Source organism: Bos indicus, chromosome 25 (genome assembly GCF_029378745.1).
Source record: "Bos indicus isolate NIAB-ARS_2022 breed Sahiwal x Tharparkar chromosome 25, NIAB-ARS_B.indTharparkar_mat_pri_1.0, whole genome shotgun sequence".
In the NCBI taxonomy this organism is placed as follows: domain Eukaryota; kingdom Metazoa; phylum Chordata; class Mammalia; order Artiodactyla; family Bovidae; genus Bos; species Bos indicus.
Genome location: NC_091784.1, coordinates 23,174,403 through 23,187,772, shown reverse-complemented (window position 1 = coordinate 23,187,772; position 13,370 = coordinate 23,174,403). Strand labels below are relative to the sequence as shown.

The 13,370-nt window shown below is 43.4% G+C and overlaps 1 non-coding gene across 1 annotated transcript; it reads left to right on the top strand.

Annotated features, from left to right (window-relative positions):
* The first annotated feature begins 2,201 nt into the window (after positions 1-2,201).
* TRNAS-GGA (transfer RNA serine (anticodon GGA)) lies at positions 2,202-2,272 on the top strand. Its single transcript has one exon. It is a non-coding gene; the product is annotated as a tRNA-Ser (tRNA).
* The last annotated feature ends 11,098 nt before the right edge of the window (positions 2,273-13,370 follow it).

The window sequence follows — 13,370 nt, the reverse complement described above, 5'->3', positions numbered from 1 at the left end:
GGTCGGGAAGTTCCCCTGGAGGAGGGCGTAGCACCCACCTCCAGTATTCTTGCCTGGAGAATCCCAGGGACAGAGGAGCCTTGGGAGGTGGGGGAGGTGGGGAGGATACAGACATGACTGAAGCAACTTAGCATGCATGCATGTTTCAGGTGTGCAACAGAGAGATTCACATTTTTTGAAGTTTATGAACATAAATTTTCCTGGTCCAGTGGCTAAGACTCCACAATCCCAATACAGGGGGCCCAGGTTTGATCCCTGGTGAGGGAACTAGATCCCACATGCCACAACTTAGAGTTTGGAGTTTCCTTGCCCCAACTAAAGAGCTCTCATGCCTCAACAAAGATGGAAGATCCTGTGTGCTGTGACTAAGACCCAGTGCAGCCAAATAAATAAATAAATAAGCAAAAATAAATGTTAAAAAAAATCCTCAAAAGAAAAAAAGATACAGATGAACATCTAGGTGAAGAAGTACATAGAGCATGGTTTGAAACAATCCTGATCTTGCAACCAGGAAACTCTTCAAATCTCATTGTCCAAGAGTTTTTATGAAGTTTAATTTTCAGCCCCCTTCCACTTCCCTTCCCAGAGGTCAGTGGGTGGGGCTGAAGGTTCCAGCCATTTAACTACTTGGTCTTTCAGGCAACGAAACCCCACTCCAAGGCTATCTATGGTGCCTCCTTTAAAACATGCTCCTTAGGAATAACAAAAGCCATCCCTATGACTCAGGAAATTCCAAAGGTTTTAGGAGCTTTGTGCTAGAACTGGGGACAAACACCAAATATATTTCTTATTATACCACAGAACCAAACTTAAGAAGGGTTTTATCTATCAAGACCAAAATATTGAGGGACTGCCCTGGTGGTCCACTGCTTAAGAATCTGCCTGTCAATGCAGGAGACAATGGTTTGATTCCTGGTCCAGAAAGATTCCACATGCAGGCAACTAAGCCTGCTTCCCACAACTACTGAAGCCCTCACTCTAGGACCCGTGCTCCACACTAAGAGAAGCCACAGCAGTGAGAATCCTACCCACTGCAACTAGAAAAAGCTGGTGCTAAGCCCTTATGCAGCAGTGAAGATCCAGCACAGCCAAAAGTAAATTAATTATTTAATTAATAAAAAGAATATTGAACTTTAAGCTGGGGCATTAAGAAGCACCAAATGAATTATTAAAAAATTAATATATGCTCTTTAATAGACAATGCTAAAGGAGTGTTTGAATAATCTCATGACTGGGATTATATGCCATTTATATCTTTCCTAAGTATCATGTTGTAGACGCATATACAGACATTGTATTTTGTCACAAATGTTATTTTCATAATAAAATATTATTTATTTTAATTTAGTCAAGAAGAGTTAATCATAAGGTGAAAATCGCAAAAGAACTATGAAAAAAGGTGTGTGATTATTTTATCAGATCCTTGGGAAGAGGAAAGCCTTTTTGAGCTTAACAGCAAGAAGAAAACCTGTAAAGGAGAATGCCCTTGGGTTTTAGTACATAAAAATTCAAAACAGTGTTTAGAAAAATTACAAAGAAACAAAGAGAACCCTGGTAAACATAAAAATAATGGAAGAAATTGTGAAGAAAATGGTTGATTTTACTACACTATTCTTCAAGTATCTGTGAATCAAATATGTGTTCAAAAAATGAAGAGGCAGCAGGCACTGTGGGAAAAACACTTTAATATCAAAAACAGTCTTGCAATTCAATAGGAAAACCTCAATAATACCCGCATATGAAAAATCAGCCAAAGGACATAGATTCGTGGTGTGTACCTAAATAGGTAACAACCATAATAAAACAGTTTAACCCTTCTATTAAAGTTCCTGCATTAACCAGACATCCTTAGGAGATAACATTCCCTCTTAATCTCATCATGAGTCGTAACTTCTTAGGAGATAACCTTCTTTCTTAACCTTGTAAGGGGTCAGGGGACCCATGACCCACTGCTTCCTTTGTGTGTGTGTAGATCTGGATTGTGTAAACTGTCAATAACATGTAATTTCCTGTATGGCCCTCTGTCTCAAAAACCTACTTATCTGTGCTTTGACCTCTTATGGGTAGAACAGTCCTTAGAGCTTTTTGAAAGGCTGTCTCTCAGATTTATAAACCTCTGGTTAGCTCAAATAAAATCTTCCATTTATTTCTTAGATGAACTGATTAATATTTGTTGACAAGCTTAAGCAGTCCTGGTGGCTTCCCTGCTGGCTCAGAGGTTAAAGCATCTGCCTGGAATGCAGGAGACCAGGTTCGATCCCTGGGTCGGGAAGATCCCCTGGAGAAGGAAATGGCAACCCACTCCAGTACTCTTGCCTGGAGAATCCCATGGAGGGAGGAGCCTGGTAGGCTACAGTCCATGGGATATAAAGAGTCCGACATGACTGAGTGACTTCACTTTCACTTTCACTACTTAAGCAGTCAAAGGCAGCATCAGTTCAGTTCAGTTCAGTCACTCAGTTGTGTCCAACTCTGCAATCCCATGAATCACAGAACGCCGGGCCTCCCTTTCCATCACCAACTCCCTGAGTCCACTCAAACCCACGTCCATCGAATTGGTGATGCCATCCAACCATCTCATCCTCTGTCGTCCCCTTCTCCGACTGCCCCCAATCCCTCCCAGCATCAGGATCTTTTCCAATGAGTCAACTCTTCACATGAGGTGGCCAAAGTATTGGAGTTTCAGCTTTAGCATCAGTCCTTTCAATGAACACCCAGGACTGATCTCCTTTAGGATGGACTGGTTGGACCTCCTTGCAGTCCAAGGGACTCTCAAGAGTCTTCTCCAACACCACAGTTCAAAAGCATCAATTCTTGGAACTCAGCTTTCTTCACAGTCCAACTCTCACATCCATACATGACCACTGGAAAAACCATAGCCTTGACTAGATGGACCTTTGTTGGCAAAGTAATATCTCTGCTTTTTAATATGCTATCTATGTTGGTCATAACTTTCCTTCCAAGGAGTAAGTGTCGTTTAATTTCATGGCTACAGTCACCATCTACAGTGATTTTGGAGCCCCAAAAAATAAAGTCTGACACTGTTTCCACTGTTTCCCCATCTATTTCCCATGAAGTGATGGGACCAGATGCCATGATCTTCATTTTCTGAATGTTGAGCTTTAAGCCAACTTTTTCACTCTCCTCTTTTGCTTTCATCAAGAGGCTTTTGAGTTCCTCTTCACTTTCTGCCATAAGGGTGGTGTCATCTGCATATCTGAAGTTATTGATATTTCTCCTAGCATTATTGATTCCAGCTTGTGCTTCTTCCAGCCCAGCGTTTCTCATGATGTACTCTACATAGAAGTTAAATAAACAGGGTGACAATATACAGCCTTGACGTACTCCTTTTCCTATTTGGAACCAGTCTGTTGTTCTATGTCCAGTTCTAACTGTTTCTTCCTGAACTGCATATAGGTTTCTCAAGAGGCAGGTCAGGTGGTCTGGTATTCCCATCTCTTTCAGAATTTTCCACAGTTTAATGTTATTCACACAGTCAAAGGCTTTGGCATAGTCAATAAAACAGAAATAGATGTTTTTCTGGAACTCTCTTGCTTTTTCGATGATGCAGCGGATGTTGGCAATTTGATCTCTGGTTCCTCTGCCTTTTCTAAAACCAGCTTGAACATCTGGAAGTTCACAGTTCACATATCGCTGAAGCCTGGCTTGGAGAATTTTGAGCATTACTTTACTAGTGTGTGAGATGAGTGCAATTGTGTGGTAGTTTGAGCATTCTTTGGCATTGCCTTTATTTGGGATTGGAATGAAAACTGACGTTTTCCAGTTCTGTGGCCACTGTTGAGTTTTCCAAATTTGCTGGCATATTGAGTGCAGCACTTTCACAGCATCATCTTTCAGGATTTGAAATAGCTCCACTGGAATTCCATCACCTCCACTAGCTTTGTTCATAGTGATGCTTTCTAAGGCCCACTTGACTTCACATTCCAGGATGTCTGGCTCTAGGTGAGTGATCACACCATCGTGACTATCTGGGTCGTGAAGATCTTTTTTGTACAGTTCTTCTGTGTATTCTTGCCACCTCTTCTTAATATTTTCTGCTTCTGTTAGGTCCATACCATTTCTGTCCTTTATTGAGCCCATCTTTGCATGAAATGTTCCCTTGGTATCTCTAATTTTCTTGAAGAGATCTCTAGTCTTTCCCATTCTGTTTTTTCCTCTATTTCTTTGCATTGATTGCTGAGGAAGGCTTTCTTATCTCTCCTTGCTATTCTTTGGAACTCTGCATTCAAATGCTTATATCTTTCCTTTTCTCTTTTGCTTTTCACTTCTCTTCTTTTCACAGCTATTTGTAAGGCCTCCTCAGACAGCCATTTTGCTTTTTTGCGTTTCTTTTCCATGGGGATGGTCTTGATCCCTGTCTCCTGTACAATGTCACCAACCTCCAACCATAGTTCATCAGGCAGTCTGTCTATCAGATCTAGTCCCTTAAATCTATTTCTCACTTCCACTGTATAATCACAAGGGATTTGATTTAGGTCATACTTGAATGGTCAAGTGGTTTTCCCTACTTTCTTCAATTTAAGTCTGAATTTGGCAATAAGGACTCCCAGGCATGGAGGCCTTTTTCTTTTGTCCCCTGTATCTTAAAGGCAATATTCCCACGTCTGTGACCTTCCCTTAGTTCCAAAGGGCATATTCCAACATCTGCTAATTAAAGGAGGAGCAGCCAAGAAACCACCTGAGGCAAGATTCAGGGGACGAGAGAAGCTCATCAAGATGAGGAGACTGAGACTTTCCTGGTGGCACAGCAGAGAAGAATCCCCCATGCAATGCAGGGGCGAAGTGCTGGATCCCTGGTCTGGGAGGATTCCACGTGCAGTGGAGCAACTAAGCCCGAGCACTGAAACTGCTGAAGCCCGAGAGTTCTAGGGCCAGCCAGCCACAAGTCCAGAGCCTGTGTGCCGCAACTACTGAAGCCCGTGTGCCTAGAGCCTGTGTTCAGCAGCGGGAGAAGCCCACGGATTGCAAAGAGGAGTAGCATCCACTCGCCACAACAAGAGAAAGCCCAGTGCAGAAAAAGAGAAAGCCACGAAGACCCAGTTCAGCCACAAATAAATAAATACATAATTAAAAAAAAAAAGATTAGGAGACTATCACCTGGGACCCTGCACACCCTCTAATCTTATCAGCAACCCCACTCTTGAACCATTGCCATAAAACTCCTCACCAAAGTCCCCTGAGTTGGGACGCATAGTTTTTAAGGACAGGAGCCCACTGTGCCCCTCTTTGCCTGGTAAAGCAATAAAGCTATCTGTTGATGAGTCCGAACGCCAGTTGGAAAAGAATTTCTAGACATGGAGTATTGTGGAAAGGAATGAGTTAATTAAGAACAAAGAGCAGAGATAATACGGGTGCTTTGAGGCAGTGGGCCAACAACTCCTGACAGGCCAGGGAGAGTCGACGGTTTTTGTGGGTTAGTAGCCAGTTTTCAGAGCCTCAAGACAAAGAATGTTCCTGCTGGAAGACTGGCATTAGATGATTGGTTGGGCTTCCCTAGTGACTCAGAAGTTAAAGCATCTGCCTACAATGAAGGAGACCTGGGTTCAATCTCTGGGTTGGGAGGATCCCCTGGAGAAGGAAATGACAACCACTCCAGTATTCTTGCCTGGAAAATCCCATGGACAGAGAAGCCTGGTGGGCTATACTCCACAGGGTAGCAAAGAGTCAGATGATTGGTTAGGGTGCTATTCTAGGGTGAGTACCAAGGTGGCATTTTTACCTAATTTGGAGTCAGGAAGCCTGTTAGTGATGATCAGGGAGGCTTTTGGCAACAGCTACAATGGGGCTCAGTCAGCTTCAGAGGTGACCTTTGTTCTGGGCTCTGCTTCTGTGGCCTTGGTGCAAGGCCTCACACCTGCGGCCTTGGAGCAGGACTCAACACTATCCTTTCCTACTTCATCCAAAACTCCGTCTCCAAGATTCGATTTGGCAGCAGTGTTCAGAGAAGCCGAGTTTCCAGCATCATTGGTGGTGAATAGTGGGCAGGCCACTGGCTCTGTCAACAGCATGATGCACCAGGGCTGGGAGTGGCCAAGCAGCAGAGACACAGGGAGGAAACAGGACTAGAGCTGGTGCAGTTGACTTCCATGCTGCATATGGAAGCTGGCTTGCATGTGACACATCCACCCACCTCCTCTGAGAACACCTAGAAACACACAAGAGGGAAATGTCATGCTGTTTGATGGATGGTACTAGTGATGCCAAAATCTTGGCTCTCTGTGCACCGAGGCTGAACAGAAATACAGAGACAGAGATATGGAGGAGAAATAGAGAGTTGCATTCTTTTTTTGCCAGGCAAAGAGGGACCAAAGTAGGCTAGCGCCTCAAGCACTGTGTTCCACTCCCTGGGAAAAAGGGAGAGGTCTTACAGTCAGTTGCTCGTGGTCAGGGAAGTACTTTAAGTATCAAGGCAGAAACAAACTTGCATTCTTCTTTCTTCTGTAAAATTTCAAAAGGGTGTCTTGCTGACAAGATTAGGGGGTGTGCAGGGTCTTAGATTGGTGCTAGTGGTGAAGAACCTGCCTGGCAATGCAGGAGACCCGGGTTGGAACCTGAGTCAGGAAGATCCCCTGGAGAAGAAAATGGCAACCCACTCCAGTATTCTTGCCTGGAGAGTCCCATGGTCAGTGGAGCCTTGTGGGCTACAGTCCATAGTGTCACAAAGAGTTGGACACGACAGAGCACTCATGCACGCACGGTCCCAGGTGGGGTCCTAATCTGGAGGAGCTTCTCTATCCTTGCCTCAGGTGGTTTTGTGGCAGCTCTTCCCATGTCTAGCAACTCTTCAAATCTGCCCTTTGGAGCTCAGAGAAGGTCACGGAGGCTGGACTCTTGCATATAAGAAATGGGGGACAAAAAAGCCTCCATGCTCAGGAGCCTCACAGGGCCCTGCTTGGTTTCATTAACCACCCATTGGATGGAGGACAGGCTGAAGGTGGACCCTGCCTGCCAATCCTATTTTAGCCCAGTGTTACCTGAATCCTCATGTGATGATTAGCCCCTACCTCTGGAATAGAGGGCCCAGAGTTTTCTCCTCATTATGGTTAATAAATTGCTAGATGAATGGTACCAGAGTGATCTGATGACGCTCCTGGACCTTGGGTTACACCAAATAAAGAGAAAATATTTGACATTACTGAGATTTTAACCCCGTTTGTCCCTAGGTGAGACAGTAGCTATGGGGAGACTACTGTTGAGGCAGGGAAGTTTAGCTCGAAAGATTTTTTTTTTTTTAGGAAAAGGTAGAGGAGGCCATGTGTATTCACAAGGATCTTTTCCATTTAGACAGATGGAAAGCAAGCAAACTGGCTTTGAAACAGAGCAAGATACCGGCTCATATAATGAAAGAGTTCAGGGGTGTCTGGATTAGGCGACTCAGATGGGACATCAGGTTTCCATCTCACACTCTCCAGCTCTTGGTGCTGCTTTCTTCATGTTAATTCCACTCTTGGCTTTGAGGCCAGGCGTAAGAGGATGTAAAGCAGCCTTGGGTTGCAGGTTGGGAGATGGCAGTTCCTTTGACTGCTTAGCTACTATTTGGTCCATTTAAGTTGGCTTAAAGCTCAACATTCAGAAAACGAAGATTATGGCATTCGGTCCCATCACTTCATGGCAAATAGATGGGGAAACAGTGGAAACAGCGTCAGACTTTATTTTTCTGGGCTCCAAAATCACTGCAGATGGTGACTGCAGCCATGAAATTAAAAGACGCTTACTCCTTGGAAGGAAAGTTATGACCAACCTAGATAGCATATTCAAAAGCAGGGACATTACTTTGCCAACAAAGGTTCGTCTAGTCAAGGCTATGGTTTTTCCTGTGGTCATGTATGGATGTGAGAGTTGGACTGTGAAAAAGGCTGAGTGCCGAAGAATTGATGCTCTTGAACTGTGGTGTTGGAGAAGACTCTTGAGAGTCCCTTGGACTGCAAGGAGATCCAACCAGTCCATTCTGAAGGAGATCAGCCCTGGGATTTCTTTGGAAGGAATGATGCTAAAGCTGAAACTCCAGTACTTTGGCCACCTCATGCGAAGAGTTGACTGACTCATTGGAAAAGACTCTGATGCTGGGAGGGATTGGGGGCAGGAGGAGAAGGGAACGACAGAGGATGAGATGGCTGGATGGCATCACTGACTCAGTGGAAGTGAGTCTCTGTGAACTCCGGGAGTTGGTGATGGACAGGGAGGCCTGGCGTGCTGCGATTCATGGGGTCGCAAAGAGTCGGACATGACTGAGCTACTGATCTGATATCATTTTAATTCATTTTACAAAATAGGGCTCCATTACACTGCCCTTTTAAACTTCTAGTCTGTAATGATAGACAAATGAAAGGCGAGGGTGCCTGTCCACCCCTACTTTGGGAAAGGACATGTGAGTCTTCCTCTTATCACGCGAGAAGTCCTTTCGGGTGAACGCTGAACTTCTATCCCAGCTTCAGGGGATGCAGCTGATCCTAAAATAGTTTTGGAGGGCAGGGAAAATCTCTACTCCTTGCAAACTTTAAAGGCACACAACCAGAAATGGCCCTCAAAGGCAATGAACAAACAAAGAATATAATCCCCAAAGCAAGCCTGGCATAATGAAAAGTGGCCCTGGGAGAGAGAGGCCATTGAGTTCAATGTAAATTCCTCTGCATATTTACTCTGTGATATTGAAGATATCTTCAAATTGTATTCTACTCCTTCACAAAGGATAGAATTGGACTTATTTGAGTGTTTTCTACTGCTCTTTCTGTGTATTCAGTCCTCATAAAAATTCCATGAGGTGGGTTCTTAATTCCCCTTGTCAATAAAAAAAAAATTAACCAGTAGATCTAAGGAAGAGATGAAAAAAAATTTTTTTTTAAGAAATAGAAAATTCCAGGACTTCCCTAGCAGTCTGGTGGTTAAGACTCCATGCTTCCACTGCAGGTGGCCGGGGTTCAATCCCTAGTCAGGGAACTAAGATCCCACATGCTGTGCAATGGGGCCAAAAAAGAGAGAGAAATGGAAAATTTAATTTAAGGCAAACTGAGGATTATAACACAGGAACAGCCTCTCAGAAAGTTCCAAGGACTGTTCTGTCCATTGAGATCAAAGCACAGTTATGCAGGTCTTTGATAAACGATGTAGATAGTTTGTGCAATCCAGCTCTGCAAGTACAAAGTAGTGGGTCATTGTGACCCTTTACAAAATCAAGAACGTGTGTCATCTTTTAAAGAGTTGTCTTACTGGTGCTTGAAGAATGCTGTTCTTTGTGGCTGAGCAGGTTTCTGCCAATGGGGAAGTTTGGTCCATGCATAACGCAGGTACACAATGCACAGTGTGGGGAGAGAGGAGAACAAAGGGCAGAGCAGATGTTTTACATTTTTTTGTCTTGCAATAAAATATGAATTTTATTCTATATCCTACTTTATAAAAGAGGAAACGGAGGTGTAGAGAGGTATCTTGCCCGGGATTTGTACTCAGTTCTGTTCTGCTCCTGCGAGGGTGAGTGTGGATTCCTTCTGAGATCTAAGATTTCAGAAAAGCTCTACAAAGCTGATGCCACTGAAAAGAACAAAATTGTACCTCTTTGGTTCAGAATCCACCAGCTCAATCATTTTTTGTTGACTTCTGGTTTTTCTTTTTTAATTTGAGGAGACACTCTCCATGTTCACGACTTCCCTGGTGGCTCAGATGGTAAAGTGTCTGCCTACAATGCAGGACACCCAGATTCAATCCCTGGGTTGGGAAGATCTCCTGGAGAAAGAAATGGCAACCCACTCCAGTATTCCTGCCTGGAGAATCCCATGGACCCAGGAGCCTGATAGGCTTCAGTCCATGGGGTTGCAAAGAGTCGGACACGATTGAGCTACTTCACTTTCTTTCTCCATGTTCACAAGTACATGCTCAAGAAAGTCAACTGCAGAAAAAAACTGAAGCCATGGTGGGGACTGAATTGACTGTGAAAGGGGATGAGGGTGTTTGCAGACACAGTCTTTCCAATGAGATACTTTTCACTAGGGAAGCCAGACAAAAATCCTGTGACCAAAGCTTTAACCCTTAGCTGCTTCTAGCAGCTGTTTTCTCTGCCTTCTTTTATGTCTCTAAACTTTTGTCTTTGCTTTCTTATTTTCTCCTACAACTTTTAAAAAAAATGTAGATTATACACCCTTATTGTTACATCTTTAACTTAAAAAAAAAATAAAACAGCTTTACCTTTGATCTTTAATTTTTCATAGGGTGTTTTTTTCTCTTTAAGCTTTGAATGTCGGATTATTGTAACTTTGTATTGATTTCCCTTCTTTTATTTCAAGTCATGTCTATTTTTGTCTTTTTATAAATCTCAGCTGTGTTTTATTGAAATCTTCATGAAATAATCATTGTATCTTAAGAATCTAGTCTTTTCATTTTCTCCCTCATTACATTTTAGCATTTTATTATTCACCTGGAAATTTTAACAGATATATTTAAATGCAGATGTGTATGAACAAAAAGTAAAAGTTCTCCTTTCCCAATGCATCCCCTAGAGGTAACTTCTAGGCTTCCTAAGTAGCGCTAGCGGTAAAGAACCTGCCTGCCACTGCAGGAGATGTTAAAGAAGTGGGTTCAATCCCTGGGTCTGAAAGATACCCTGGAGGAGGGCATGGCAACCCACTCCAGTGTTCTTGACAGAGGAACCTGGTGGGCTACAGTCCATAGAGTCACAAAAAGTTTTGGACACAACTGAAGCAACTGGAATCAAGATTGCTGGGAGAAATATCAATAACCTCAGATATGCAGATGACACCACCCTTATGGCACAAAGTGAAGAGGAACTAAAAAGCCTCTTGATGAAAGTGAAAGTAGAGAGTGAAAAAGTTGGCTTAAAGCTCAACATTCAGAAAACGAAGATCATGGCATCTGGTCCCATCACTTCATGGGAAATAGATGGGGAAACAGTGGAAACAGTGTCCGACTTTATTTTTTGGGGCTCCAAAATCACTGCAGATGGTGACTGCAGCCATGAAATTAAAAGACACTTACTCCTTGGAAGGAAAGTTATGACCAACCTAGATACCATATTCAAAAGCAGAGACATTACTTTGCCAACAAAGGTTCGTCTAGTCAAGACTATGGTTTTTCCAGTGGTCATGTATGGATGTGAGAGTTGGACTGTGAAAAAAGCTGAGCACTGAAGAATTGATGCTTTTGAACTGTGGTGTTGGAGAAGACTCTTGGGAGTCCCTTGGACTGCAAGGAGATCCAACCAGTCCATTCTGAAGGAGATCAGCCCTGAGATTTCTTTGGAAGGAATGATGCTAAAGCTGAAACTCCAGTACTTTGGCCACCTCATGCGAAGAGTTGACTCATTGGAAAAGACTCTGATGCTGGGAGGGATTGGGGGCAGGAGGAGAAGGGGATGACAGAGGATGAGATGGCTGGATGGCATCACTGACTCGATGGACGTGAGTTTGGGTAAATTCCGGGAGTTGGTGATGGACAGGGAGGCCTGGCGTGCTGCAATTCATGGGGTTGCAAAGAGTTGGACACAACTGAGCGACTGAACTGAACCGAACTGAAGCAACTCAGCATGCATTAGTTACTCAAGGGTAACTCCTAGAGGTAACTGCTGTTAATGGTTAGGTGTCTGCCCCATTCGGGTGTTTTGTTTGTTTGTTTTCTGTAAACTGATATATTATATAAACATGTTACCACTCACATTCATTTCTTTATTAGAAACGAGATCACACTATCCTGAACATTATTGATCTTACCTTTGTTTACTTTTTTTTGCTGTTGCTTTTCACATGTCATGATTGTTCTCACTTTCAACCTTATTTATTTTATTTTTTCTTTCTGCACTTAAATGAAATAAAAATCAGCACCTTCATGATTTATTCCATGTATTATATTTTGATTATTTACATAGAGGGAAAATAATCTGCTGTATCAACTGATGAGTTTTTCCCCTTGTAGTTTCTCTTTACCCAATGACCCTCTTCCATTTGGACAACTGGAAATCAATCATCTGTTGCCTGAAGGGAGAGTGTCACAACAGAAGTGCTTTTGAGCCTCTAAAGTTGAGGTCATGGTCTATGCCCTAGATTTAGAAGATGATAGAGGAGATAAAAATTCCCTGGACTAGGGGAGAGGTGAAGAAAAGAGTATAAGAATGAGATAGAGGTGGGAAGGGAAAATTAATGGGACTCTATTATAGATCAAATGTTTGCATCTCCCCAAACTCCTGTGTTGAATGCCTAAACTCCAGCGTGGCTTTGTTTGGAATAAGGAAGCAATTAAGGTCACAAGGAGTCAGACATGATTTAGGGACTGAACAACAACAAAGGTTAAATGAGGTCATAAGGGTGGAGCCCTGACCCAATAGGATTAGTGTCTTTATAAGAAGACACAAGAGAGCTGCTGCTCCCTCACCCCTCCACGTGCATGTGAGGACACAGAGAGAAGGGGCTTGTGTGCAAGCCAGGAAGAGAGATATTGGGCCCATTGGACCTTGATCTTAGACTTTTCAGCCTCCAGAACTTTGAGAAGACAAATTTCTATTGTTTAAGTCATGTCTTGTTACGGCAGCCCACATAAACTCTAGGACAGGTTTGGGGATATCTCTCATCAATCCCTGGCCCCAGAAGGTCGGACACGCCATTGAGCAACACAGCCCTTGCACCACAACTATTGAGCCTGTGTTCCAGAGCCTGGGAACCACAACTACTGAAGCTTGGGAGCCTTGGAGCCTTTGCTGTGCAACAAGAGAAGCCACGGCAATGAGAAGCCCAAGCACTGCAACTAGAGAGTAGCCCCTGCTCACTGCAACGAGAACAAGCCAGCATGCAGCTACGAAGACCAAGCACAGCCAAAATAAATAAATAAATTATTTTTAAAAACTATTTTCTTAGCTGCACTGGGTCTTAGTTGCAGCATTCGAGCTCTTAGTTGTGGCGTGTGGGATCTAATACTCTAACCAGGGATCAAACCCCATGCTCACTGGGCTTCCAGGGAAGTCCCATTCAACAAATCTTAATGAGGGGCAATCTGGGAGCCAAGGATATAACTGTGAACCAAGAGACACAGCTCCTGCTTGCATTATATAACATTGTACCCCCACAGTGTAACAGCCAGAACTTAGGAACTGTTTGATGGTGGCAAAGCAGAAAGGGCATAAGACTCTCCACACATTTCCTGTTGCCCTCGAGTGGCCTGGAGAGGCCCTGAAATGAAAGTAGGAGGTAGTAGTTAAGTGAGAATGGAAAGGAAAACAAAAAGGAAAAAGAATAGTCAGTGCTAGATGGTCCCTGTTTGTTTTTACTGATTTTCTTGACACAGTGATTGATAGACTCATAGACTTAGAGACCAGTTCATCCAAGGCTTCTCAAACTTCTTTGTGCATCAGAATT